This window comes from Pan troglodytes, chromosome X (genome assembly GCF_028858775.2).
Source record: "Pan troglodytes isolate AG18354 chromosome X, NHGRI_mPanTro3-v2.0_pri, whole genome shotgun sequence".
In the NCBI taxonomy this organism is placed as follows: Eukaryota; Metazoa; Chordata; class Mammalia; order Primates; family Hominidae; genus Pan; species Pan troglodytes.
The window spans coordinates 4071817-4096876 of record NC_072421.2 but is presented as its reverse complement, the minus strand read 5'-3'; the positions used below and the strand labels follow the sequence as shown (position 1 = coordinate 4096876).

General features: G+C 43.8%; 1 non-coding gene across 1 annotated transcript; it reads left to right on the top strand.

Moving 5' to 3' along the window:
- The first annotated feature begins 24714 nt into the window (after positions 1-24714).
- LOC112207210 (small nucleolar RNA SNORA48) lies at positions 24715-24849 on the top strand. The gene has a single exon (XR_002941664.1). It is a non-coding gene; the product is annotated as a small nucleolar RNA SNORA48 (small nucleolar RNA).
- The last annotated feature ends 211 nt before the right edge of the window (positions 24850-25060 follow it).

The window sequence follows — 25060 nt, the reverse complement described above, 5'->3', positions numbered from 1 at the left end:
TACAGCCCTAGACCCTAAAAGGTCAAAAGGCCATCTTATTCTCAATATACATTTTATTACCCAATCTGCTCCCGACATTAAATAAAACTCCAAAAATTAAATTCCAGCCCTCAAACCCCACAACAGGACTTAATTAACCTCACCTTCAAGGTGTACAATAATAATAAAAAAAAAGTTGCAATTCCTTGCCTCCACTGTGAGACAAACCCCAGCCACATCTCCAGCACACAAGAACTTCCAAACGCCTGAACCGCAGCGGCCAGGCGTTCCTCCAGAACCTCCTCCCCCAGGAGCTTGCTACAAGTGCCAGAAATCTGGCCACCAGGCCATGGAATGCCCGCAGCCCAGGATTCCTCCTAAGCCGTGTCCCATCTGTGCGGGACCCCACTGGAAATCGGACTGTTCAACTCACCTGGCAGCCACTCCCAGATCCCCTGGAACTCTGGCCCAAGGCTCTCTGACTGACTCCTTCTCGGCTTAGCGGCTGAAGACTGATGCTGCCTGATCGCCTCGGAAGCCCAGTAGACCATCACGGACGCCGAGCTTCAGGTAACTCTCACAGTGGAAGGTAAGTCCGTCCCCTTCTTAATCAATACGGAGGCTACCCACTCCACATTACCTTCTTTTCAAGGGCCTGTTTCCCTTGCCTCCATAACTGTTGTGGGTATTGACAGCCAGGCTTCTAAACCTCTTAAAACTCCCCCACTCTGGTGCCAACTTAGACAATACTCTTTTACGCACTCCTTTTTAGTTATCCCCACCTGCCCAGTTCCCTTATTAGGCTGAGACACTTTAACTAAATTATCTGCTTCCCTGACTACTCCTGGATTACACCTGCATCTCATTGCCGCCCTTCTTCCCAATCCAGAGCCTCCTTTGCGTCCTCCTCTTGTATCCCCCACCTTTACCCACAAGTATAAGATACCTCTACTCCCTCCTTGGCGACCGATCAAGCACGCCTTACCATCTCATTAAAACCTAATCACCCTTACACCGCTCAACGCCAATATCTCATCCCACAGCACGCTTTAAAAGGATTAAAGCCTGTTATCACTCGCCTGCTACAGCATGGGCTTCTAAAACCTATAAACTCTCCTTACCATTCCCCCATTTTACCTGTCCTAAAACCAGACAAGCCTTACAAGTTAGTTCAGAATCTGCGCCTTATCAACCAAATGTTTTGCCTATCCACCCCGTGGTGCCAAACCCATATACTCTCCTATCCTCAGTACCTCCCTCTACTACCCATTATTCTGTTCTGGATCTCAAACATGCTTTCTTTACTATTCCTTTGCACCCTTCATCCCGGCCTCCCTTTGCCTTCACTTAGACTGACCCTGACACCCATTAGGCTCAGCAAATTACCTGGGTTGTACTGCCGCAAGGCTTCACAGACAGCCCCCATTACTTCAGTCAAGCCCAAATTTCATCCTCATCTGTTACCTATCTCAGCATAATTCTCATAAAAACACACGTGCTCTCCCTGCTGATCGTGTCCGATTAATCTCCCAAACCTCAATCTCTTACAAAACAACAACTCCTTTCCTTCCTAGGCATGGTTAGCGTGGTCAGAATTCTTACACAAGAGCCAGGACTACACCCTGTAGCCTTTCTGTCCAAACGACTTGACCTTACTGTTTTAGTCTAGCCCTCATGTCTGCATGCAGCAGCTGCTGCTGCTTTAATACTGTTAGAGGCCCTCAAAATCACAAACTGTGCTCAACTCACTCTCTACAGTTCTCATAACTTCCAAAATCTATTTTCTTCCTCACACCTGACGCATATACTTTCTGCTCCCGGCTCCTTCAGCTGTACTCACTCTTTGTTGAGTCTCCCGCAATTACCATTGTTCCTGGCCCGGACTTCAATCCGGCCTCCCACATTATTCCTGATACCACACCTGACCCCCATGACTGTATCTCTCTGATCCACCTGACATTCACCCCATTTCCCCAAATTTCCTTCTTTCCTGTTCCTCACCCTGATCACGCTTGATTTATTGATGGTGGTTCCACCAGGCCTAATTGCCACACACCAGCAAAGGCAGGTTATGCTATAGTACAAGCCACTAGCCCGCCTCTTAGAACCTCTCATTTCCTTTACATCGTGGAAATCTATCCTCAAGGAAATAACTTCTCAGTGTTCCATCTGCTATTCTACTCCTCTTCAGGGATTATTCAGGCCCCCTCCCTTTCCTACACATCAAGCTCGAGGATTTGCCCCCACCCAGGACTGGCAAATTAGCTTTACTCAACATGCCCAGAGTCACAAAAACTAAAATACCTCTTAGTCTAAGTAGACACTTTCACTGGATAGGTACAGGCCTTTCGTACAGGGTCTGAGAAGGCCACCGCAGTCATTTCTTCCCTTCTGTCAGACATAATTCCTCAGTTTAGCCTTCCCACCTCTATACCGTCTGATAACAGACCAGCCTTTATTAGTCAAATCGCCAAGCAGTTTTTCAGGCTCTTAGTATTCAGTGAAACCTTTATATCCCTTATAGTCCTCTGTCTTCAAGAAAAGTAGAGCAGACTAAAGGTCTTTTAAAAACACACCTCACCAAGCTCAGCCACCAACTTAAAAAGGACTGGACAATACTTCTACCACTTTCCCTTCTCAGAAGTCAGACCTGTCCTCAGAATGCTACAGGGTACAGCCCATTTGAGCTCCTGTATAGACGCTCCTTTTTATTAGGCCCCAGTCTCATTCCAGACACCAGACCAACTTAGACTGTGCCCAAAAAACTTGTCATCCCTACTATCTTCTGTCTAGTCATACTCCTATTCTCTGTTCTCAACTACTCATACATGCCCTGCTCTTGTTTACACTGCCGGTTTACAGTTTCTCCAAGCTATCACAGCTGATATCTCCTGGTGCTATCCCCAAACTACCACTCTTAACTCTTGAAGTAAATAAATAATCTTTGCTGGCAGGGCTATGCTGAACCTCCTTAGGCACTCTCTAATCAGATGTCCTAGGTCCTCCCAATTCTTAGACCTTTTATACCTGTTTTTCTCCTTCTGTTATTCCATTTAGTTTTTCAATTCATACAAAACCGTATCCAGGCCATCACCAATAATTCTAAATGACAAATGTTTCTTCTAACAACCCCACAATATCACTGCTTTCCACAAAATCTTCCTTCAGCTTAATCTCTCCCAATCTAGGTTCCCACGCTGCCCATAATCCCGCTTGAAGCAGCCCTGAGAAACATCGTCCATTCTCTCTCCATACCACCCCCCAAAAATTTTCACCGCCCCAAGACTTCAACACTATTTTATTTTTCTTATTAATATAAGAAGGCAGGAATGTCAGGCCTCTGAGCCCAAGCCAAGCCATCGCATCCCCTGTGACTTGCACGTATATGCCCAGATGGCCTGAGGTAACTGAAGAATCACAAAAGTGAAAAGGCCCTGCCCCACCTTAACTGATGACTTTCCACCAGTGTGATTTGTTCCTGCCCCACCTTAACTGAGTGATTAACCCTGTGAATTTCCTTCTCCTGGCTCAGAAGCTCCCCAACTGAGCACCTTGTGACCCCCACCCCTGCCACCAGAGAACAGCCCCCTTTGACTGTAATTTTCCATTACCTTCCCAAATCCTATAAAACGGCCCCACCCCTATCTCCCTTCGCTGACTCTCTTTCGGACTCAGCCCACCTGCACCCAGGTGAAATAAACAGCCTTGTTGCTCACACAAAGCCTGTTTGGTGGTCTCTTCACACGGACGCACATGAAAGAAACGTTCATCTCATCCAAAAACACCCACACAGTAACATCCAGGGTAACCTTTGACCACACGTCTGGGCACTGTGGATAAAATTCACCATCACACCACCCGGTGGATACATAAAATTCATCATCACGCCAGTCAAGTGGACACATAAAATTCACCATCACACTAGCCAAATGGACATATGAAATTCACCATCACACACTATGAGAAACTGAATCACAGATGGTAAGGAAATGAAGTCACAGGTCTATGTCAGTCGTTGTCAGTTGGGGTGATTCTGAACTCCATACCCAAACCCCAGGGGGCATTCAGCAATGTCTGCTGGTACTTTTGGTTAATACACCTGGGGAGAATACTACTGGCATGTGGTGAGTAGAGGCCAGGGATGCTGCTTAACACCCTACAATGCACAGGCTGCTTCCCATAATAAAGAATTACTTGGCTCAAATATCAATAGTGCCAAGATTGGGAAACTCTGATATGCAATAATCACAAAAGTTATAACAGGTAACTTTATGACTAGTTAGACATTTAGAATGTTGTTGATTTTATGACTAGTTTAATCATAGTGTATTTTTTGAAAAGTAAGTATATATCTTTTATTTTATGAATATTATATATTTGCAATTGTATTTTGATACTTTTGCATGTTACTAAGTGACATCTCCTCCTAACTGTGTCTATGTATATATTGATCTCTCATCTATCCCATTCAGGAGGCTCCACCCTCATGACCTCATCACCTCCCAAGGGCCTCACCCCCTGACACCATCATCTTGGGGGTGAGGATTTCAGCATAGGAATTGTGGGAGACACAAACATTCAGTTCATTGCACATGGTTGTATAGTTTTGTAAAATCCCCCAAAGTAAGATACATTCAAATTCATTTTCTGAAAGATGACTTCTGAAATTTTGTAAGCTTCAGCTCCCACAAAACCTGCATCTAATCCTAAATGCAAGGAGTGTGTTCCTGGTTTTGATGGTGGTAGTTATGGCCACGGCTGTTTCTGACTTTCCAGTCAAGGAGATCCTGCGATGATCTGAGAAGCTAATGCACAGGATTCAGTGAGGAGTGAACTTGTTCATCTGTAGAATGTGGGTGGCCTTTCTTTCCTTCTGGGAGCCAGCTCCCCTGTGGAGGAGAAATTCACCAAGTATCTTTTTTATTTTTAAATTTAATTTTATCTTCCTAATTTTATTTTTTTAGAGACAGGGTCTCACTCTGTCACCCAAGCTGGAGCGCATTGGTGCAATCATAGCTCACTGCAGCCCCCACCTCCTGAGTTCAAGTGATCCTCTTACCTAAGCCCCCTGCGTAGCTGGGACTGCAGGTGGATACCACCAGGCTTGGCTAATTTTTAAAATATTTTTAGAGATAGGGTCTTGCTCTGTTGCCTAGGCTTGTCTCGAACTCCTGGGTTCAAGTAATCCTCCTACCTCAACTTCCCAAAGGGCTGGGATTAAAGATGTGAGCCACTGCTCCAGCCACGCCAAGTATACTTGTTCACCATTCTCCAATGCCCTTCATATCTGTATACATTTTATTTTGTTGGATCAACAGAAAGGATTTGGTTGAAATTCTTTGACTATACTCTGTGCAGGTATCGCAAATTTCAGTGACTATTAAAAATACAGTGTCAGTTGCAGGCTAATTGTGATTTAGATTCAGAATTATGACAGATACAAAGTAGGAAGTTCATGACAGCATTCCTCTATTTGCAATTTTAAGCAAATTCTCCTTATTCTTATTTTTTGAAGGTCTAATATCTATTGGGATTTAAATTTGCAATGTGAGATAATGATGCCCTGTTTCCTAATATACTATAAAAATAAGTTTTAGCCATATTTTCCATATTAAAAATTAAATTGCTGCCTAGCGAAGACCTCTGGAGCCAGGCTGGAGAATAACTGTGCTTATTGGCTGTCTGTTACAGTTTGCCCAGGACTTTTGTGGTTTTAAAGCTGGAGGTCCCACATCCTGGGGAAACCCTTAGCCCCAGGCAATTCTAGAAGTTTCCTCGCTGTCATAGGAACCTATGTGTTATCCCATTCAGAGAGTCCTTGACTCAGACTGTGGTTGTCTAATTGTTGCAGGGCAGGTGAGCCCCCAAACTGGGGGCTTAGCTTGGGAGTGTTCTTGGCTTCACCCAGGAAAAAATTTCAGGGTGAGCCCGTGGTGTTAGACAGCAACTTGCAGAGCAGTGGCGTGATCTCGGCTCACTGCAACCTCCACCTCCAGGGTTCAAGTGATTCTCCTGCCTCAGCCTCCTGGTAGCTGGGACTACAGGTGCACATGACCACACCTGGCTAATTTTTGTATTTTTAGTAGAGATGGGATTTCACCATGTTGACCAAGCTGGTCTCGAACTCCTGACCTCAAGTGATCCGCCCACCTCAGCCTCCCAAAGTCCTGGGATTACAGGCGTGAGCCACCCCCACTTTCACTGAAGTGGCAGTGCGCAGCAGCAGCAGCAGAAGTCCTGCTCCTGGCAGAGCAGGGCTACCCAATAGGCAGTGCGTCCAGAACAGCAGCTCAGAGGCAGTGCTGGAGTCATATGTATACCCACTTCTAATGGCATGCAAATTAAGGGGCAGATTATGCAGAGATTTCGAGAAAAAGAGTGGTAACTTCCATGTTCTTGGATCATTGCCACAGAAAGGGGCGGTAACTTCCAGGCGTTGCTATGGTAACAGTAAACTGACATGGCACTGGTGGGCGTGTATTATGGAGAGGAGCTATTGCTATTGCCACTTCCCTATTTTAGCTAGTCTTCAGTGTGGTCCAAAGTCTAAGTCCCTGCCTCCGGAGTCAAGTTGGGTCTCCTACTTCATAATGAATGGCCTCTTAGGTGATGAAGATAAATCGATTGGTCTCTTGTTTCACATGAATCCACCACACATTGACTGGGGAGTTTGGGATGAAGATTTAGACGACCCAACAGAGAAGTCCTCTCAAAAGCCCATGGGGCCACTCTTCTGAAGCTCCACTTCACCTGCTTCCGCACACCCCAGTCCTGCCTGATACTCAGCTTTTCTTTCTCTCGTGAATAGAGACACACGTTTTTCTCCCTTGACACCATGCAGGTTGGGATTCTGATAAGGATTAGAATGCTACAGATCAATCCTCTAGTACAGTCCCTCTCAAAGTGTGGACATTTAAGGCTGGGTGGATGATCCTCTGGGGTGGGGTGTCCTGTGCACTGCAGGGTGTTGAGCAGTGTCCCTGGGCTCCACCCACCAGATGCCCGGAGCACCAACCACCCCGGTTGCGACACCCAAAGCTGTCTCCAGACATTGTCGAGTGTCCCTGGGGACATAGTTGCCTGTGTGGAGCACCGCAGGGTCAGATGAACACAGCAAGGACCACTGACAATGTGAGCATCTGTGTCACCCTCTGCTGTCACTCGCCGGAACCAGAAGGGACGATTTGCAGCCGGTACAGCTTTTTCCCATGCCGAGCTTCCTGCAGAGGCTCCTTCCCAACGCATTGGAAAGTCCCTGGCTCTCGGAGTGAGTCTCAGATCCTCCTGGCTTCATGGGTCCAGCAATTAAGTACTGCCACATACCTTTTCTTTTAGCTCTAAAAATTGTTTGTGGACCTGGGAATTAAAAAGAAAAGAAAAGTGGCACCAAGCAGAAGAAGCCAGGAAAACCCTGCTCCATTGTTTTGCAGACGGAGACCCTGGAGAGAGAGAGGGAGAGAGAGAGAGAGAGAGGGAGAGAGAGAGAGAGAGAGAGAGAGAGAGAGAGAGAGAGAGAGAGAGAGAGAGAGAGAGACAGAGAGAGAGAGACAGAGAGAGAGAGAAAGAAAGCAATCCCGATGTTATGAGAATCGGCTGCACGACCATCCCATGCCTTTCAGGAAAACCAACACAAACGCCCCAGTGGAGACATTTTTAACCATTGTAAAATTTTCTAGAAATCTCAGGCATGACTGGTTCTCCTGTGGCTGGTGAATCATATTATACGTGGTGCTGGTGCATCTTGCAAAACACTTAAAAGATAAGTGTACCACATAGATTTGAACATTGCGAATTGGAACATTTAAAAAAAATCCATGGTTGCTTAATTCTTGGAAACAGAAACAATTTACTTTATAGTCATTTGAACTGTAAACCTAGCTAGTCGTTTGTATACAGAATGTTTGCGGGTATTGCTGACTATGGCTTTGTGGATTATGAAACAGCTATAATAAATCAACAAGAAACCTTGGCAGATTTAGTTGTCTTCCTCCTTTATGCAGAGCTTTAAAAAATGTTTTATGTAATAGGTGCGTGAGATCTTTTCTGTTTAAACAGTCTGCACAAGAGGGCAGTGTATACCACTTAACAAGGTTTTCCCTGGGGACGTGGAAGTTTATTGGTGGTGGCAGAGAGGGAGGTTCAGTAGATTTTTCTTACTCCGCTATAGAAATACCTTCCCATAGAGAATTATGACTCTTATGTATCTATTATTATTGATATTTATTATGTATTTTATAGAATAAACATAATTCACCTCCACTTTTAGAAGATACAAGCTCTTTTCTTTCACTAACTCAGGAATCAAATAGTGAGACACAACTTTCCCTATGCCACATTGACTGTTTGGCTCAGATGAAAATATCAATTAGCCTTTAAAAAAGAAAAGAAAATGTCCTATGAATAAATATTCATGACAAGATGTCCATGCGAAGAGCTGATCATCAAAATACCTAGCACAGTTCATGAGGCTTTTTCCTCTAAAAAAGCATGAAATTCAGCTTTTGAGGTACATTTGGCTTCCACCAATGTTGTTTTTGAGTGTTGACAAGCAAAAGTTAGATTTTTAGAGAAGGCTGGTGTTGTTGGTAGCAAAAGTAAAATCATAATGAAATTTTAAAAGATTTATTTCTTCAAGGCTTAGGTTCTTTATTCATTTATTTATTTTTGAGACAGGGTCTCACTTTGTTGCCAGGCTGGGGTGCAGTGGTGCGAGCTTGGCTCACTGCAACCTCCGCCTCCCATGTTCAAGTGATTCTCTCGCCCCATCTCCCCAGTAGCTGAGATTATAGGCACTCACCACCACACCCAGCTAATTTTTGTATTTTTAGTAGAGACAGGGTTTCACCATGTTGCCCAGGCTGGTCTCAAACTCCTGACCTCAAGCGATCCGCCTGCCTCGGCCTCCCAACGTGCTGGGATTACAGGTGTGAGCCACCACTCCTGGCCCCCAGGCTTAGGTTTAGTAAGCAAACAACAACTAAAAAAACAAGATAAAAAATGACATGGAAAGATAAGTTTATTTAGACAAGTCATTTAAGGCAAATCTGGGTTTAGAAGAAAATTTAGATTGCAAGTTTCTTGAGGGCAAAAAAACCCTTCTTTTCATAGTTCTTTTTTATTTTTTATTTTATTTTTTATGAAAAAAATTAGAGATAGGGTCTTGCTATGTTGCCCAGGATGGTCTCGAACTGTTGGGCTCAAGCAATCCTCCTGCCTTGGCCTCCCAAAGTGCTAAGAGTACAGGTGTGAGCCACCACACCCAGCCTATGGTTCTTATATTTTATAAAGTATGTAATGTTTTCCTCATTTTTTGCCTCTTTTCCTTTCTCCCTTCCTGTATCTTTTCTTCCTCAATATCTATCACAATGAAAACATATTGTAAGGGCTGCATTGCCTGATGTATGAATTTCTAAACAGGGCACTTTGAACAAAGAGGATTATCTGTGGCATCAAAATTCAAGTCACCACTAGAACTTGTGATGGTCTAGTCCCATCCCATAAAGTGAAATCCTGCATTTCCAATCTAAAGCTTTCCAGTGCTTTCAGGTTGTGAAATTAAACAACTTGGGTACTTTTTAGATAGAAGCAAAATACAAATGGAAGTAGGGGACTAAGGATTTCTCATATTTTTTGGTTTAAAAAATAATCTCCAGCCTGAGCAACATAGTGAGACCCATCTCTAAATTTTTTTTTTTTTTAATTAGTTGGGCATGGTGGCATGCGCCTGTGGTCCCAGCTACTTGGGAGGCTGAGGTAGAAGGATTGCTTGAGCCCAGGAGTTTGAGGCTGCAGTGAAGCTGTGATTGTGCAACAGAGTGAAACTCTCTCAAAAACAAACAACAGCAACAACAACATTTCAGTGACAATGATGGCCTTAGAGGCTGGGTACCTTAGAAATGATACATCTTCATGTGCATAGAAAGATCCCTTCCTTCCTTCCTTCCTTCCTTCCCTCCCTCCCTGCATCCCTCTTTTCCTTCCTACATTCCTTCCTTCCTTCCCTCCCTCCCTGCCTCTCTCTTTTCCTTCCTTCCTTCCTTCCCTCCCTCCCTCTTTTCCTTCCTTCCTTCCTTCCTTCCTTCCTTCCTTCCTTCCTTCCTTCCTTCCTTCCTTCTACCTTTTCCTTTCCTTTTGGGGTCACACACTTAACAGCTAGTTTAATTTTGGAGGGTCTCAAGTTTGATCAGAAAAAGGCATGCTTATCCTTTAAAGAAGGCAACAAGAGTTTCTCTCTCTGTCTGACTTTACACCTCCACAATTTCACCAAGACAGAGATTTTTATTGGGTGAGCACATATACTTAAAAGAATTACTTGAGACAAAAATGAAGAACTTCATGGAGAGTTGAGGGTCTTGGAATGAGCAGAGTGACTCTTGGTGAACTCCACCTTTCCCATCTTCCAAAAAAAACCAAAAATCAATTCACTCTGAGATCTAATAATACCTCTGAATTGATCATCTACAGTAATCAAAGCATTCAGGCCATGAGAGCTGGTGTCTATGTTAGGGGTTCTGCATGGTAAACTGCAGTACACATTGAGAAAATATCATCGTCTCTAAACATTTGTTTCTCTGGGCTGATGAAAGAGTAAAGATGTCTGAAGAATAAAAAGGATGACTGTGTGGAAACATGCCCTGCCAACTTGATGAATTCATCAATGATCACAATTGAGTGTCTTATGTAATGAAAGTTGGCTCATTAAAGAATACCAATGTGCCCTCTGGGCATGCTTTGGATTGGCATCCACTTCTGTAAGCCAGGTTGTTTGAGAACAGATGAGTTAACTCTGCAACCAGAAGATTTAATGTGCGATTTTGCTCAGGGCTATTTCGCTGAGACACAGAAGATGGCAACAAGATCTATGCGATCTTTTGCCATGAGGGCAGCAAGTGGATGTGTCTCAGCAAATCTTTTAGAAGAATGCAGAACCATCTGACCAGGTTTCTGGAAACGTTCAGCTCCTCGTCCTGCCTGTAGAATCCCATGTCTTGCAAGGCTGTTAGCAAGGAAGCACTCCCTCTCCTTGAGCTAAGGATGGCTTTTAGTGAAGGAAGGAAGGAAGGGAGGGAGGGAGGGAGGGAGGGAGGAATCTTTCTATGCACATGAAAATATATCCTTTCTAAGGTACCTAGCCTCTAAGGCCATCAGTGTCACTGCTTTTCGAAAACAAATAACATCACTGTCCAACTTATAAAACTCTTCTTCAATATAAATCTAGAACCTTCTGGAACATGTTGAGTGGAAAAGCCAAACAATGCAAATAAACTGACCACAAGCTCGTGCTTAAAATTGTAGTCCTCCTTTAAACATCAACATTGCTGTTCTTCCTTCTGGCTGCTGTGCTAGTTTTTTCAATTAGCAAACATGCTACTTATTATCTTTACTACTGTTGTTTTTCAGGAGAGAAGAGTTTAGGAAGAAATGTTGGTTTTTTTCAGATAAGGTACACAAAAGCTTATTTCACTAAAATTTAAAAGTGCATATTGAATACATATATTTATATGTATATTTAAGTTTGCTATAAAAACATGAAAATGGTTATTTTAATTTTTTTATTTTTAATTTTTTCAGACGGAGTCTCACTCTGTCACCCAGGCTGGAGTGCAGTGGCATGATGATAGCTCACTGCAGCCTCGAACTCTGGGGCTCAAGCAATCCTCCCACCTCAGCCTCCTAAGTAGCTGGGACTACAGGTGTATGTCACCATGCCCAGCTAATTTTTAAATGTCTTTGTAGATACATGGTCTTGCTATGTTGCCCAGGCTGATCTTGAGCTTTTGGCCTCCAACAATCCTCTCACCTTGACCTCTCAAAATGCTGGGATTATAGGCATGAACGATGGTGTCTCCTATCTTTTTTAATTTTTTTTTCTTTTTTATTTTTAGACAGGGTCTTGCTCCGTCACCCAGGCTGGAGTGCAGTGGCTCAATCTCAGCTCACTGCAACCTCTGCCTTCCAGACCCAAGCGATCCTCCCACTTCAGCTTTCCAAGTATCTAGGACCACAGGTATGTGCCACCATGCCTGGCTAATTTTTTGTAGTTTTGGTAGAGATGGGGTTTCGCCATATTGCCCAGGCTGGTCTCGAACTCGTGACCTCAAGTGATCCACCTGCCTCGGCCTCCCAAAGTGCTGGGATTACAGGCCTGAGCCACCGTGCCTGGCCATGTGTCTCTTTTATAAGGGTGCTAATCCCATTTGTGAGTCTCCACCCTCATGACCTCATCACCTCCCAAAGGCCCCACCTTCCACCATCATCACCTTGAAGGTTAGGGTTTAACACATGAATTTCGGGAGGACACAGACATTCAAACCACAACACTAGGGTTGCCATAAGAAAGTGCCACCAACAAAGTGTCTGCAGAATCACAGACTTCTGTGGTCCCAAATAACATGGGAAAGGGTCTTCTGCTCCCTGTGGGACCTTCTCCTGCCATCCTCACCCTGCTGCACGGACAGTCCTATGGCCAACCTGTGCTCATTCTCTCCTTTGTCTGTTTCCATGGGATCCTTCTGGGACAGTGACCAAAACTGAAGCTTCAGTTGACCGCAGACTTCCTGTATCTCATTTACATCCCTGGTCAATAGTAAGACCATCACAGCATCTGTCAGGACCAACCGAGGAGGCAGAGGTCAACATGGTGGACAAACGTCCCTACTGATGAGAACAGTGTAACCCCACAGGGGATGATTTAAAGCTTCGCCACCCCAAGGCAGCGTTGGCCACTTCATTGGGTACAGTGGGGTCTACATGACCTACCACACAGAATCCTAAATCCCTGCACTGGACATGAATCCTGCTCCTGGCCACTAGGTACTGGATTTTTGGGGTGAGTGTTTGGAGATGGCTAGAATGATGGGGAAATCGAGTGAAGATGCCTGTCTATGTCTTGGTATGCACAAAAAAATTATTACTATGTAGAATTTCTAGTTCATTGTTTTTTGAGACAGGGTCTCACTCTGTTGCCCAGGCTAGAATGCAGTGGTGTAATCACAACTCACTGCAAACTTGACCTCCTGGGCTCAAAGGATCCTCCCATCTCAGCCTCCTGAGTAGCTGGGACCACAGACATGTGCCACCACATGCTCGGGTAATTTATATATATATATATATATATATATATATATATATATATATATAGAGAGAGAGAGAGAGAGAGAGAGAGAGAGAGAGAGAGAGAGACGGAGTCTCGCTCTGTAGCCCGGGCTGGAGTGCAGTGGCGTGATCTTGGCTCACTGCAAGCTCTGTCTCCCGGGTTCATGCCATTCTCCTGCCTCAGCCTCCCGAGTAGCTGGGACTACAGGCACCTGTCACCACGCCCAGCTAATTTTTTGTATTTTTAGTAGAGACGGGATTTCACCGTGTTAGCCAGGATGGTCTGAATCTCCTGACCTCATGAGCCACCCACCTTGGCCTCCCAAAGTGCTGGGATTACAGGCGTGAGCCACTGCATCCAGCCAATTTTTATATTTTTACTGTAGAAATGAGATCTCACTGTGTTGCCCAGGCTAGTCTCAAACTCCTGGGCTTAAGGAATCCTCCCATCTCGGCCTCCAGAAGTGCTGGGACTACAGGAGTGAGCCAACAGGACTCATTTTTTTTTTTTTTTTAATCTTAGGTGAGGAGGCGGGGAAGTCACTTCTAATTCCATCCCCCTGGGGTGAGCCAATCCCCATAATCTTGGACTTGGAGATGAGATCTGCTCCAGTGCCATAGATAATCCCTGAGCTATTAATAATTATAAGGTTGAGAAGAAACTTGGAACTTTGAATACCATAAAAATAGAAGCCACAAATCAGAAACAGGTTCTCATTCATGCCCAACCACATGGAGATGCAATTTGTAGGTTACATCATGGACCCAAGACCTAGGATTCTACCATTTCGCAGACTGGGAAGACTCCATTGCTACATCTGTGTCCAGATATAATGAACACAGAAGTCACTTCCCAGCTGGACATGAATGTCCCAATGCTGAATTCCTCCCCGGCAGTGATCTTGTAACCTCACTCAAATAGCTTAAAAAACAGACAGCTGTCATGTCTTCACCCTGGTCCTTCTTATCACCACAACATCTGTATTATCTCTGAAATCTTACATTTCACTGCAGTCAGCATCTGACCATAATACTTTAGCTTTAGCCCTCTCTCCCCAAGACCCTCATAATCCTTCCCCATCTCTTTGATCTTAGTCTACTAGCTCCACCTGACTTTCTTCTTTTCTTTGATGCCTCAGGCCAGTACCAGCCCTCAGGCTGCCAGCCTGGATCAACTCTGCAAACCACATCCTCTTGAGACCACCCCTGGGCTCTGATCAATCACTTACTGATTGATACGGTTTGGCTGTGTCCCCTCCCAAATCTTGAATTGTAGCTCCCATAATTCCTATGTATTGTGGGAGGGACCCGGTGGGAAGTAATTGAATCATGGGGGTGGGTCTTTCCCTTACTGTTTTGGTGATAGTGAATAAGTCTCATGAGATCTGATGGTTTTATAAAGGGGAATTCCCCTGCACATGCTCTCTTGTCTGCCACCATGTAAGATGTGACTTTGCTCCTCATTCACCTTCTGCCATGATTGTGAGACCTCCCCAGCCATGTGGAACTGTGAGTCAATTAAGCCTCTTTCCTTTATAAATTACCCAGTCTTGGGCATATCTTTATTAGCATCATGAGAACAGACTAATACACTGATCAATGGTGGTGCCTCACCCTGCCAGGTCTGTAAGCTGCCTAGAAATAGTCTCTGCACCCATGAAAAGTTCTTGCCCACATGTCCGATCAGGGGCTGCAAACCTTTGCAAGTCATTTTTGCCTCTTCTCTGCCCTGCAATTTTCTTTCCCTGAAGAACTTACTATCTAGGTCTTAAAGGAAATTTCAGCCTTCCACGATTATCTCACACACGAATTCCTATCTTACATCCCTGTGCCCCGTCTCCCTTGAGGTCTTCTTCCATCTGGCACTTCCTTCTAGTTCAATCCCTACAGGATTGCTTGGGTAATTACAAAATTATAAATGTGAGTGTGCCATGCTCTTAAATAAAATTCTTTCTAATCACGTCCCATCATTTAGAGCAGGAATTGGCATACCGGTTTCTTGTTTGTTTGTTTGTTTGTTTGTTTTTAAACTGGCTAAGTATCTTTGGCCTAGTGGATCATCTGGCCTCCATAGCATCTACTCAACTCTGCCATTGGGTTGAAAATACAGCCACAGAAAATATGTAAATGAATGGGTGTGGCTGTGTGCCGATAAAACTTTATTTACAATAACAGATGATGGGCCAAGTTTGGCCAGTGGACCCTAGTTTGTCAATCTCTGATTTAGAGGATAAAAAACAAATTTTAAAACATGGTCCAAGGGCGATGCTCTCTCTTGCTATGTGCTCTGATGTTTACTGCTATTGCCTGAATTTCTTCTCTCTCCATCAACATATGCCAAGCAGCTGCTAGTGGCTTGTGCATACCATTTCAGCATGAAACATGCTTTGTCAGGAAGAGGCACTGTGGTGGGCTGAACTGTATCCTCCTCAAATCCACATGTTGAAATCCTAACCTCCAGGACCTCAGAATGTGACTGTATTTGGAGATGGGGTCTTTAAAGAGGTGACAAAGGTAAAATAAGGTCAGTAGGGTGGTCCTTGATCCAACAGGACTGGAATCCTTATAAGAACAGGAGATGGCACAGACACACACAGAGGAACAATCGCATGAGGAAAAGGGAAAAGACGATGTCTAGAAGCCAAAGAGAGAGGCCTCAGGAGGAACCAGCGCTGCCCACACTTTGATTTCGGACTTCCAGCCTCCAGGACTGTGGGAGGGTAAATGTCTGTTATTTAAGCCACCCGGTCTGTGGACCTTTGTTATGGTGGCCCAAGCATAATGCAGGCATCTTGTCCATACCCCAGACATTGTGCTGCTTTCTGCTTTCTTTGCTTATTCGGCCATAGAGCCATCCTTAGAATAACTTGTGGAATCCAGTGCTGTTGGGTTGGAAAAAGACAATGTCTCAGAGATTCGAAGTATTAAGTCCCTCCATTCCAGCTCAAATGAGGACCAGAAGTTAACTCTGCTTGGAAATCTCAGTCCCCGCCCCCACCCCTCCTTTCCTCCGCACTTGGGAATCTGGCTTAGGAGAATGGGATGGCTCTGATTTTTCCATTCTGCCTTACCCCAGCAGATGCTACAATGGACGTATTTTTCTTGGTGCAATCGTGTTCACTACTTTTTATAATCAATGCTGTTTCTAGCCTGGCTGAGGGGAGTGGAAAATGGAGGCAGTGGTTCCAGAGTTTCAGATGGTTCCCAAACTCCAGCTATTAAATAAAAATATAGTGTGTTCTCCTTTTCTGAGAGCAGTCCAAACTGACTTTATGTTTTCATCAAATTCTGTCCATTTCTATTTTATCTCTGTTTCCTTCGCAACTTTTAAAACATGTGCTGAACATTGTTACTTTAAATGATACTTTATGAACTTTTCATGGAATTGGTGTGTGGACATTTTTCGTGAGCCAATTCTCCGAAGGGTAGAGACACTTGGCTGCACCTGGTTTTTGCCACACCTGAGATGTGTTTGCATTGGCCGAGATGTGTAGACGTTACCAGGACACAACTCCAAGTCTGTGCCGGTAAAATAGCTCTGTGTGTCTTTAAAATTCACTTGTGCATAGTTTGAAGTTGAGTAGCTTAAGAAGTCTTGTCCCTTCTTGTTGCCTACAAGAGAGGAGAGAGACATTCAGTGTGTGCACTGGAATATTGTCATGTGATTGCAAAAACCAAATAATGAAGAATAGAACGTACTTAGATGAAAACAGATGGCTTGATTTGCTTTTAGTTACACCCCTCTTATTTCTAGTGTTTCCCTTCCTAGAACTTCATAGTGTTAATGTCTGTAATTGTGTCTAACTTTAGTTAGCTCTTGAATATGAGTCTAACTTTATTTAGCTCTTGAATATGAGTGTTCTTATACCCAAGATGTGAACATCAGATAAGCAAAATGCAATGGAAATTCTGCTTATAATTTATTTTTTATTATTTTTATTTTTTTGAGATGGAGTCTGGCTCTGTTGCCCAGGCTACAGTGCAGTGGTACAATCTCAGTTCACTGCAACCTCCACTTCCCAGGTTCAAGCAATTCTCCTGTCTCAGCCTCCCGAGTAGCTGGGACTACAGGGATGCATCACCACACCTGGCTAATGTTTGTATTTTTAGTAGAGATGGGGTTTCATCATGTTGGCCAGGCTGGTCTCGAACTCCTGACCTCAAGTGATCCACCCACCACGGCCTCCCAGAGTGCTGAGATTACAAGCGTGAGCCACTGCACCCGGCCTCTGCTTATAATTTAAATGCTGGCTAATGAAAATATTAAGGGGGGTGGGGGTAACACAGAAAAAAAAATCTACTTGTTACAATCCTTTGAACTGTAAATAAGTGTTAGACTGCCTTTGCACTATTATAGATCAGGTTCTTACAAGCAATGGTGTTTCTGCTTATTGCTTGTGGAAACCTGGCCAAATTCTCTAATCTCTCTGAACTTCTATTGTCTTATTTGTTAAGATGAAGATGAGAATAGTGCCCATATCCTGGTGATGGTGCGGGTTATGGGATATGTTTCATCTTAAGAGCTTAGTAATGTCCCTTGAAGATACTGGGGAAACCCAGTGCCTTGTTCTCTCTTTTTGCCCCTCATCTTCTATACTTTGACGCTGTTGTCTTGTTCAGGTAAGTAAGTATGCCTTTGTCAAAATTCTTCATAGATAAAAGCCTTTTTAGGTCTCAGTTTCTGGGACCAGATGACAGAGTTCCCACGGCTTGGATCTTGACTCCACAAAAATGTCCCCTCTTTACTAACTACCATCAATGAGTATTCATGTGGACCCACTGAGTCACCACCCTGGTCCTAGTCCTGCTCTCTCCATTCCACTATAAGCCCCACTGTCTGATTTCCATGGTAGACTCTGAATCTTGCTGACCTGTCCACTATATCCAACCTCTTATCTCCCGAGTCCAGCCCTCACTTCGTGTTTGTGTCATTGTTGAGTGGGGTGATGGGGCTCTACACTGCTCCGGCCGCCTACCCTGATTCTGCTGCTCACTCTAGGCAGTTGGGGCCAAACTTGACCAGCACTACAGCCAAGAAAATGCACCAAATTCTTTGAGTGGTGTTAGATTTCACATGCTGTTTTTCACAATGGAAGTTGGGCTGAACACATGCTTTTATATGTCAACATATAAAACATTAGGCATTTATTTAAAAAGTAGCCATAGAAATGAAAGTGTGTATGTACTATCTATTGATCTATCATCTCTCTATATTATCTATCTATCATCTTTCTATCATATCTATCATATGCATTTATCTATCATCTATCTATTATATCTATCATCTAGCTATCGTTATCATCTATCATATCTATCTATTAACTATCATTTATCATCTTCCTATCATATCTATCTACCTGTCATCTATTTGTCTATCATCTATCTGTCAGGCAGTCATCTATTATCTTTCTGTCAGTCATCTATCTAGCTATCTATCATGTCTGTCACCTATCAATCTATCATTTTATGTATTGTCTACATATCATCTCTATCATCTGTTATTGTATTATTCTATTACCTATTAACCTATCATTTTATCTATCATCTATCTACTTACCTTACCTATCATGTATCGTCTGTTAATCTACTATTTTATTATCTATCTTTCTATCATATTATTCTTTTTTTTTCTTTTTTCTTTCTTTTTTTTTTTTTTTTAGATAGAGTCTCACTCTGTCACCGAGGCTGGAGTGCAGTGGCACGATCTCAGTTTACTGCAACCTCCACCTCTCAAGTTCAAGCAATTATCCTGCCTCAGCCTCCCGATTAGCTGGGATTACAGGCGTGTGTCACCACACCTGGCTATTTTTTGTAGTTGTATTTGTATTTTTTAAATCTTTTTTTTTTTTTTGGCTTTAAGGAGCGGAGAGTTTAATAGAAAGAAAGAAGGGAGAAGAAAGATGGAAGAAGCTCCCCTGTACAGAGACAGAGGGAGGGGGCTCCAAAGCCAAGAGAGGAGACCCCATGTGCCAGGGAAAAGCAGCTGCTTATATTATTTTTTGTATTTTTAGGAGAGACGGGGTTTCGCCATGTTGGCCAGGCTGGTCTTGAACTCCTGATCTCTGGTGATCCGCCCGCCTCAGCCTCCCAAAGTGCTGGGATTCCAGGTGTGAGCCACCATGCCTGGCATATCTATCATATTATAGCGAATATATGACAGCTGTGCCGTAAAGAGGAATGGAAATAGACACAGATTGGCTCACAGATCAGCATCTGAAGTGAATCCTTTTTGTTAAATGCTAAACTATAGATCTTACTAATTATTCAGTCATTCTTTGGATATTTATTTTGCAAACTGAATTTGTAAAACTCTATCTGTATTACCTTAATTATTCATGTTATGACTCTGACAACTTGCTGTGTTCCTTACCTTGAATTTTAGCCACATTCCAAGGGTTAACTTTACCCTTTCCACAGTTAAAATGTTTCTCCACTTCTTATTCTCCTATGCTCAGCACACATTTACTGTGAAGCAAACCCTACCTGCTTAATTTTCTCTTTAAAGTGAAATGTCACTGGTTTATTCACCAAGTAGTCTTCTGAGGGCTAAAGAAAACTACTTCTTTCTTCTTTGTAATATTTATGTGCACAAGGCATTCTAAACGTTGGTGTCAGTCTGCAACAGTGGTTCTTTCTCTGAACACTCAACATGTTTAAGCGCTGTCATATGAACATGGTCACAAATATTATTATGCCATCAAATGGAGGACAATGTAATGCTTTAAGATTTAAATAGGCTTTAAAATCAGCATGGCCAGGTGCAGTGGCTCACACTTGTAATCCCAGCACGTTGGGAGGTTGCGGTGGAAGGACCACATGAGCCCAGGAGTTCTAGACCAGCCTGAGCAACATAATCAGACCTCATCTCTACTAAAATTTTTTGAAAAATAAGCAGGGTGTGGTAGTGCACACCGGTTGTCCCAGCTCTTCCGGATGCTGAGGTGGGAGGATCACTTGAGCCTAGGAAGTCACTGCTGCAATGAACTATGACTGCACCACTGCACTCCAGCCTGGACAACAAAGCAAGAACCCAGCTCTATAAATAAATAAATACATAAATAAAATCCATTACCTGAAACATTCAGATAACAGTCATCAAAACAGTAAATACCTTTTAGAAAAACAAATTCTGTTCTATATAATTAATTAATGTGTTTATTTTGAGACAGGGTCTTGCTCTGTCGCCCTGGCTGAAGTGCAGTGGTGCAGTCGTAGCTCACTCCTGGGCTTAAGCGATCCTCCCACTTCAACCTCCTGAATAGCTGGGACTACAGGTGTGAGCCACTGGGCCTGGCTGACTCTATTATTTTATTTAGAATCCTAAAGTGGTTGCCATGGGCTGCAACATGGGTCTCCCCTGTCCCCAGATGTTCATGTCCTGATCTCAGAAACCTGTGAATCTTTTACATTACATGCAAACAGGACTTTCCAGATTAAGGCTCTTGAGAGGGGAGATTATTCTGGATTATTCAGATGAGCTCAGTGTAACACCAAGCTCCTTGGAAGAGGGCAGCAGCAAGGAGTCGAAGACATGCGATGAAGAAAGCAGAGAGAGAGAGACAGACAGAGACAGAGAGACAGAGAAAGAGAAGGAAAGACAGACAGAGACAGAGAGGGACACACAGAGAGAGACACACACACACACACACAAAGAGAGAGAGACAGAGACACAGAGACAGAGAGAGACAACGAGAGTTGGAAAAACACAAAGACAGACAGAGAGAGACAGAGACAGAGAGACAGGAAGAGACAAAGAGACACAGGGAAAGAGACAGAGAAAGAGAGACAGACAGAGAATGGGAGACAGAAAGGCAGAGAGAGGGAGACAGAGGCAGAGGCAGAAAGAGAGACAGAGAGAGGCTGAGACACACAGAGGCAGAAGGAGAGCTAGAGAAGAGAGAGGCAGAGACAGACAGAGAAGGGGGAAGTGAAGCAGCACTCCTGGTTTTGAAGACAGAGGAAGGAGCCATGAGCCAAGGAATGCAGGCAGCCTCTAGAAGTCAGAAAAAAGCAAGAAACGATTTCCCTGGAGCCTCCCGAAGACAGCAGCCCTGCTGACCCATTTTAGATTCTGACCTCCAGGGTGACTGGGGATGTGTGAGGAGAAGGGAGCAAGGGACAGGAGACCCAAACTCCACAGTGAACAATTGGCTTGCTTGGGAGTGAGCCTGCAGAGGAGTGTGCACTGCTTTTCTAGAAGCTGGTGTTCGTGGCTCACAAATCTTCATTGACCAATCTCTAAGTTGTCATCTCTAAGCTCTCATCAAGTCAGTTATTCCATGGCATTTGGAGCAGAAACTGGCATTTGATAACTGAAGTCCATTCTCTCGCTCGCTCACTCGCTCGCTCTCTCTTTTTTTTTTTTTTTTTTTTTGACACAGTTTCACTCTCATCGCCCAGGCTGAAGTGCAGTGGCGCAATCTTGGCTCACTGCAAGCTCCGTCTCCTGGGCTCAAGTGATTCTCCTGCCTCAGCCTCCCAAGTAGCTGGGTCTACAGGTACCTGCCACCACACCCAGCTAATTTTTTTGTAGTTTTTGTAGAGACAGGGTTTTGCCATGTTGCCCAGGCTGATCTTGAACTCCTGGCCTCAAGTGATCCTCCCACTTCAGCCTCCCAAAGTGTTGGGATTACAAGCATGAACCACTGAGCCTGCCCTGAAGTCCTTTCTCAAGTGAATTCAAATTTGTTTTGAGGTGGTAATGTTTCAAACTTAACAAGCAAACTATAGTTGCTAGCCTCTCATTCAACTAGTTGGGGCCAAGTAACTAAGTTCAATAGGATTGCAGTAGAAATGTCATGGGACATTTAGGAAGACTGCAGAGAAAGAGCTAATTCACTTGGCACAGAGGCCATTTTGTTCCTCACTGCTCCCTCATCTGCTTTCTGGGATGTAGATACAATGGCTGGAGCTTCAGCATTCACACTGAGACATGAGGCAAACTTGAAGATGAAAGTCATGTATTAGGGTGGTAGAAGAGATAAAAGGAAGGAATCTAGTTCCTGAGCATCTCGAAGCCAGATTTTTTTGGAACATTCTTGTTCCAAGTTGTCTGTAGCTTTCAGTTTTGTTGTTTTTACTTTTGCCTTTTCTGAACCTGAGATTCGTCTGTTATTAATTCTCTCAAGAACAACTACCTGGTGCATCTTGCCGAAATATCTGGCTGTCAGTGAATACATACTGTCTCCTTTCTAAAAGTCTTACTCAGTTGTGATTTTTATTTCATAGTCACCATGCTTCTCTAGTTTATTTGCTCTAGATAGTGAACTACTAGTGCAAAGTTGTTATTATTGGAAGAAACCAAAATTTCTATGTTTTAACCCCAAATAGGATCATGTAATTCTTAGTTTATTGAACCCTTTGGTAGATGAATGTGAACTTATTCTACTGATGCACCCATCTGTTTGCATGCATGTTTGGAGTCAGGGGTAAATAAAAAGAGATTCTCCTTCTCTTCCTAGGGCTCTTGGTCACGCTGCCCCAGGGACTGAGCATGAGCATGGAAAGTGTGAGAAAATTAGCATTTCCCCAGCACACTTCCCAGTGTTAACTCTTTGTCTTTACCAGGTACCCTTTTTGAGCATTGTTTCCAAGCTAGGAAGAGTGTAAGCTTCCTGTTCCATTACCACTGCAGATGTCTGCTTCATGCCATCTGCTTTATGACATCAGTTATGGATGACTGATCTTCACCTTTGCTGGAGGGTCAGAAAAATTCACAAGCCTCCTAAGATTACAGTAAACAGTAGCAGTAAAGTTAAGCTGTCATTTTGGGCAAGAAATGCCCTCATATGTGTCTAAATATTTTGAGTGCCAGTGCTACTCATCTGCTAGTTCTCCAGTTTGCTGGGAATTGAAGAAAAAGATTTCTTCCTGTTGGAAGAGTGATGATGATATCCCTGCATTGTGAAACTTCAGCCAAATCAGAAAGGTGAAATCAACAGACAAAATTTTACAAGTTGTATATCATGGGCTATTTTCCCCCTAAATTTACTTTTGGGAGACTGTGGAGCCATGGGGGTTTCTGTAGGATGGTGGAATATGAGGCTGGGTTTAAAAAGGCAAATTGAACAGTGAACAGGGTTGCAAGCCTCAAGTTGCTTTATAGAAATGAATGAATGAAGATGGGGTATCCGTCAGAGCCCCACAGGGAGCACATTTCACCCAGGGTGTCCAAGTGTGGAGATGTTAATAATAGCACTGATTATGAACGAATGGAAAGAAAAGACAGAAAAAGGAGTTCAGATGAGGCTGACCAGAGAGGCTGATTCTAACCTCTGCCTGTAGGGAAGAGGCAGGAAAAGAAAGTTGTGGAATCTTGTGAGAAATATGATTTGGAGGACATGGACTGCGAGTGAGTGAGAGCTTAGAAAGATGTGGAAGCCACTTTGAGCTTGGGAGAACACGTGGGATATTGTCGGCATGGAAGGATGGTGGGGGTCCCTGTGAGCTTGAGGGATACAGGAGGGCCTGTGAGCCTGGTGTGGTGCAGGTTGTTTGCAGGATGAAATCAGAGACTTTCTCGTCCTGCTACCTGATAGCCATTTTCCTCATTTTCTGTTCATATTAGTCCGTTCTCACATTGTTGACGGCTGTCGTGATACCTTGATTCTTGTCTTCCTAGTTTAAAAGAATTTAAACACAGACACACAGCCAAGGAGATGCAGCATAGAGTAAATTATTGCAAAACAAAAAGAGTATTTTGAAAGTCAGCGGGAGACTAGAGAGTACAACCTGAGAAAGTAGATTCAGGGCAGGCAGCTAGTTAGGGTGACAGAGTACTGATTATTGCTGGAGAAACTCCCTTTATGGGAGTCTTACATGATGATTTATAAGGAGGTGGAAAGAGGTGTTGCTGTTAAGCATGTTCTGGGTGGTCCTCTGGGTGCACATGAGCAGTAGCTGCACATGCTTGTTCATGGACTGCAGGTCTCATTAGCATCTTATATCTCTACCCGCAGGTGTGCTTTTTACTATTAAAATGAGCAAAGGGTCAGTTTGAGGACCGGTAACATCAAAATGCGCATGCTCTCTGTAAGGGAACGTTCCTACTGAAGAATTGTTTTGCTTGAATGAGTTCAATGACAGTGCAAATGCTGAAGCTTACTGTGTTGACTGTACGGTCATGGTAACCATGGTTGCTGCACACAAAGAACACAGTCATTTTCTTGACTACCTATCCTGCCTCAGCAATGCTGAAAAGAAATACCTGAGACTAGATAATTATGAAGAAAAGAGGTTGAATTGGCCCACAGTTCTGCAGGCTGTACAGGAAACATGGCAGCTTCTGCTTCTGGGGAGGCCTCAGGAACTGACAATCATGGTGGAAGGTGAAGGGGGAGCAGGCATCTTAGTGACTGGAGTAGGAGGAAGAGAGAGAAAGGCGTGGGGAGGTGCTACACACTTCTGAACAAGCAAAAGATTTCGTGATCACTCACTCACTATGATGAGAACAGCACTGAGCAGAAGGTGTTAAACCATTCTTGAAGGACCCACCCCTATGATCCAATCACCTCTCTCCAGACCCCACCTCCAAAACTGGGGAATACAATTTGACATGAGATTTGGTGGGAACACAGATCCCAACCCTATCGCTGACTGTCTTTGAGTGCCTTTCTGATTTGTCCTAAGAAGCTCATTTTATTTCCCTGACCTGGGTAGAGTGGCATCCAGTTGGTGGTGCCCATCTCATATCAGCCAGGGACAAAGCAACCCCTTGTTCCTCCCAGCTTGGCTTTTCATCTGTGCCTATGCCTGGTTCATGCCTTGGACACATTTTTTTTTTTTAAATGTAAAGCTAATTTTAAGGGATAACAGCATGGCAGAAAAAGGGGTAAATAAATGGAGAATTGGACCACCTATGTAGAATAACCAGCGTAGACTTGGGTAAAAAATTAGAGTTTGCATAAGACAATCAATCATGAAGCCGCACACACACACACACACATGTCCCCCACAAGTGAGGATGACACATGAAAAAGTGACTTTT